Source organism: Ascaphus truei, chromosome 1, assembly GCF_040206685.1.
Source record: "Ascaphus truei isolate aAscTru1 chromosome 1, aAscTru1.hap1, whole genome shotgun sequence".
NCBI lineage: Eukaryota > Metazoa > Chordata > Amphibia > Anura > Ascaphidae > Ascaphus > Ascaphus truei.
Genome location: NC_134483.1, coordinates 132,071,948 through 132,077,298, shown reverse-complemented (window position 1 = coordinate 132,077,298; position 5,351 = coordinate 132,071,948).

The following is a 5,351-nucleotide window of genomic DNA, read 5'->3' as shown; positions in this document are numbered from 1 at the left end:
TCAACAGAGTCAATCGCCCAATATGTGTACAGTATGCTGAACATATCCATGATGATTTGCTAGTCTAAAACATAGAAATACATGCAGAAGACCCAGCCGTTTTTTCTGCGAGTGGAAAAGGTCTTGGAAGCCTAAGCTATTTTCAAAGTAACTATCAGCACGTGAGAATAAAAGAGCCAAGTTGGTGAAAAGCAGATGTTAGTCTGCCAGTAAAGATGGGCAAAACTTTCAAATTAGGTTGTCACCCATGGTAAATTTCACTTTTTATAATCATGAAAAAAGCTGAGGCTGTGTCAGAGTTCACAAGAGCTTACCTAAGCATTAAGTCAACATGCATGACAATATCGTGTAATATGCTGATTTTAAAAATGATGTGAAATTGCCATATTTACATAATGCTGGGAGTATAAATCGAAGGACACCCACCATATTTTGCTTAGTAACAAACAAAAAGTGATAACGCACTGCAATAGAAGGGCTGGAGGCAATGTTGAAAAAAGTAAAAATGCTTTAATAGAAGTGCATACCAGCCAAAGCTAAGAGAAGAACAAAAAGAAAAAGGACCCCCCTAACGCGTTTCACGCCTAAGTGATAAAGCGCCACTTAGGCGTGAAACGCGTTAGGGGAGTCCTTTTTCTTTTTGTTCTTCTCTTAGCTTAGGCTATTATGCACTTCTATTAAAGCGTTTTTACTTTTTTCAACATTGCCTCCAGCCCTTCTTTTGCAGTGCGCTATCACTTTTGTTTGTTCCTGTTGTTGCCTATTAGATCGACGCACGCTACCTTTGGGATTACTGGAGACCTTCAAGGAGTTCACATGTGAGTTCATACTCATTTTCCTTGCCCTTTACTGTTTATATTGTGTTTGTGGAGATTTTGTAGTGCTCCAGCCTTTAGATCCAGGGGTATCTGACTTGGTTTATGGGGTTAGTTTACTTATATGTGGGCTTGTTTCTGTTTTCCTTGTTCAGACTGTTCCCCATTATACTATTGGGTCTATTTATTAGGCTTTATTGAAAGCAACATATTTTCCTCAGACACATTATAATGGTCATTACAAATCCCGGCTATCAGCTATATTGCTGCCATCTTTTTGGTCTTTAGAAGCACCCATTTTGAGATTTACTTCTCTTCTTTTGCTGGATATTTTGCTTAGTGGCTGGCGATATTTTGCTGAAAAGTGATTAATTCTAACATTGTTAGCACTTGGACGTTTGGCTTATCCATGTGCAGGGAATCGAATTTGGGAAAAGAAATGCTTAACTTTGTATGCATTAATGTTGGACAGTGTTGCACATTTCCACCTGTCAGTAGAGCTACAGTATGCACGTTCCTTGCTTAACTTTGGGAATCAGGCACATTTTGCAAAAACAGCTAACTTTGCAAAAGAAAACACACCAAGCATTAAAAGCTAATGTGCAAATTCGCATGGACCTTTATATAATGCAATTTATTGCAGTTTTCATAAGATTGTGAGAAAATCCTGGCAAAAGTGGCGAAATAATCCTGGCAAAAGTGGTGAAATATCTAAAATTCTATAACATTTTGACAAGATTTGTGAAATTCTGGCAGTGTGAAATTGTGGACCAATTTTGAAGACATTTGCACAAGTCTACCTGCCAGCATTGTAGGTTCACCAAGATTCTATTTTATGTTGAATTCAATCAATAACAGTTTCAGCTGTTGGAGGTTAGTGCCTCCTTCCCAGGTTTTAAGCCCGCCCCTCCCCAAGTTAGTAGGTTCTTTCATTCTACTGGATATAGATCCAATGTGGTCTTTCTCCCTCCTAATAGAGGTAAATGAGAATTGTAATCCTAATAGAGATATATTAGAATTTTATCTGGTAGTGTTAGTACTTGCGATTGGGTGTCTGCCTTGTTGTGGCTCACAAGCTTACAACGCTTTGGCCAAAGAGTTAAACTAAATGACCCTTTTTCAAGAGAATATATAAGTATTTTACTGTGTATTTTTGTCATATTGGATGTAGCATTGGGCTTCTCTGTCGTTTGTTGTAACGCTATAGCAACCTGGGTGGCAGTCTATGAATACGGAGATGGGATTTAATGTGATTAGAGAAAGTTCTGCAAATAATATAGTCAAGCGCTCTTGTGGCCCTACAAGACACACAATAAAATAATATTTGAATAGGCTATCAAGCAACAGACCTAAAATTTATATCTATGCTAACAATTGATCTCTAGTCTGAAAGAGATTATTTTGCACCTGTGAACAAAAAAAGAGAAGTTATGTTATTGTACTCAGACAGTTCTGCTCAGACATCCAACTCCCAATAAAGTACAAAAGTTTTGCTCTCTGTTTGTCAAGCCACAACATAAATTTCTTACTGCCAACTGAAAACCAGAAAGGAGGGGCTGTTTGAAATAAATTCAAGACAAGAAGATCTTTGGGAATGAGAGGGCTACTTCACAGTTGGTTTCAGGCAAGCCAGATGTCACTGGATATTCAGAGAAGTAGACTTGTCTCTCTCTGTCCCTCCATGTATTCCTTCAGTTCAATGCATTTCAATAAGTGGACATTGTCTACTTTTACTCCCGGACAAATGTCACTGTAAATAAATGACAAAGTCTAGTAAGAGAGAACTTGTCTTACACAGAAACTGAACACAGCCAGGCAACTTTAAATACAAGAGAAATAAAACAAATGGTTATAGACAATGGGATTCAAATGCTCTTTAAATGTTTGTCAATTAAAATTGTAGTTGTTCTTTATTTGAAATACACGTCTTTTAATAAGCAGTTTATCCCGAAACTTTGTTCTAATTTTTTTTCACGGCAATGAAAATGACATTAGAAAAAAGGAAAACGAATGTTACAGAGGTACTAAAATTCAACTTACTGGTCAGCATTCATGAATGTTTTGCTCCCATGTAGGATTATAAGATATCCAATATAGGCCCCTATTAAATATGCCATTACAACCTGTCACGTATGCCACACCTATGAGCATGTGACCTGAACACAGGAAAAGGGTTAATACACAGCTCACAAGCTGGCCCAGTTTTCAGCTTCGCAAAGATTCCTCAAATGAACAAGATCTCCCCTCAATATGTCCCCATATACCATATCTCACGAAGAGCACAAAAGTGAGCATGTGACATATATGCAACCAGGGTTAATACACAGGGCCGCCAACAGGGGGGGATAGCCAGTAATGGTGTCCCAGGCCAGTGAGTCAAGGGGCCCGGGATCCGCTAGTCACGTGTCACTGCCAGCAGTCGTGCTGGCTGTGCATTGTGGGCTGTCTGCAGGCTCCTCTGCTGCAGCCCGGCAGTGGTGCTGCAGGCCCACCCATGGGTCCTCCCTCCTCCAAAGTCACCCCGGGCCCTATCGAGGCCTCTGGATTCTTGATCCTCTGTCCCTCCCTGGGCCCTACTGACGTCCTCTGACCCCCCTCCCCCATGGTTCCTACCAGCATCCTTGGACACCCCCTCCCCCCCCCCCGACTCCCTGGGCCCTACCGGCAGACCATCCACAAGGTAAGTCTGTTTTTTTAAATATGTATTGGGGGAGTGGGGGTCTTGTTTATATGTATTGGGGGGTGGGGGTCCTTTTAAAATGTATTGGGGGGGTCGGGGTCTTATAAAAATATATTTGGGGAGTGAGGGGCTTTTTAAAATGTATTGAGGGGGAGTGGGGGGCTTTTAAAAATGTATTCGGGAGTGGGGAGATTTTAAAAATGTATTGAGGGGAGTGGGATCTTTTTAAAATGTATTGGGTTAAGTGGGGGGCTTTTTAAAATGTATTGGGGGAGTGGGTGCTTTTTAATATGTATTGGGGGGAGTGGGGTTATATGTATTTTGTGGGGGGATTCAGTGAGAGGAGAGAGGGGGAGAAGGAGGGAGTGAGTGAGGAAAAGAGGGCGTAAAAGTGAGATGCAGGGGAGAGAAATACATGTGTGGTGGGAGGTGGGTTATTGAGGAAGAGGGAGTGAGAGAGGGAAGAGAAATACATGGGAAGAGGGTGGGAAATAGAGGGGACTCGTGAGGTGTGAAATGGGGGAGGGGGCCGGAAGGTAACTCTAGTCCTGGTCCCTGGAAAATGTGTCTGCGGCCCTGTTAACACACATTGCTTCTCTAGCCAACTCACCTTTCTCCTGCGTAAGGTACTGTCAATGAGTAAATATTAACCTCTTACTCAATTGCAATCACGTCTATCCACTGCCACTACCTAATAAATAAGCTAAATATGTCAAATTAATATATCTGCCTGGGTCTCAGGTCCTGTTTATTCTAGAAAACTATGTACTGTACTTAACACACAAAAATCTGTAATAGCAAAATGTGTCCGAAAATGTTATCTATTCTCTACAGAGGAAATGGTGCTCTATCAAGCACACACCCAGATGCACACCAAGCTGGAGGGTGTTTCATACTCATACCCACTTCCGGTTCCTGTTCCTGCTCTTCGGCAGGAGTTTTGAGACGGAGCAAGGCTACGTGACATACAGCTATCTGCTCCATGTTGACGGACATCTCATGGTAGAGGATTTACCTTCCTCTTGCAGTTGGCCGTCACGTACATTGAAGGTGCTCCTGTCTACCTCTTCCCCCTGACGGCTTTCTTCTCATTGAAGGGGTAATCGTGAGTAACAAGTTTGTGCTTGCTGAAATTAGCCAGTTGCTTCACGTGATATTATACCTTATAGGGGCTGAGGTTTTATAACACTTACCCATGTGTTATTAAATTATCAATAGATACTCATTAAGGATTCCAGCTTCAAAGTTACTTTAAGCATATGTTAACATTGAGCTCCGATCTTTTTGGGGGCTATCTTTAGCTCCTATCAACATCACCTATTCTCTACAGAGTGTGCAACAGTTCATTCAGAGTCCCAAAACATCACTTACAGGTATTAAACAATATTTAAATAACAGGATAACACATAAAACAGAAATGCCTATACATTACGTTACCAATTTTCCCCAGGGAGGTCACTGGCATAGAAATGTGAGAATTCACATGTCCAAAACACACCTCTGTTGAAATCTGATTTCATAACTCCAGGGCAAGACCTATGTACCATTATTCTCCCATTGAAACAGAAAAATCCCACGCCTGTCGTAAATCAACTGCTAGGTTGACGGTTTTACAACAGAGTAAAAAAACTTCTACTAAACGGCTTTTACGTTTTTGCCTCAATATATAAACGCACTCATAACTTCCTTTCTCTAATACTTAGACATAGTCAGTCATATTAATAGATTCAGGTAATTATGAGATTATGAGGGATGTAATGAGCCTAAGTATGACCATCTTGCTCCTAAATTTGAGTGACAAATGGATATCTGTCCCTTATTACCTGCTAGACCTGACGTTTGTGGCCTCATTGCAT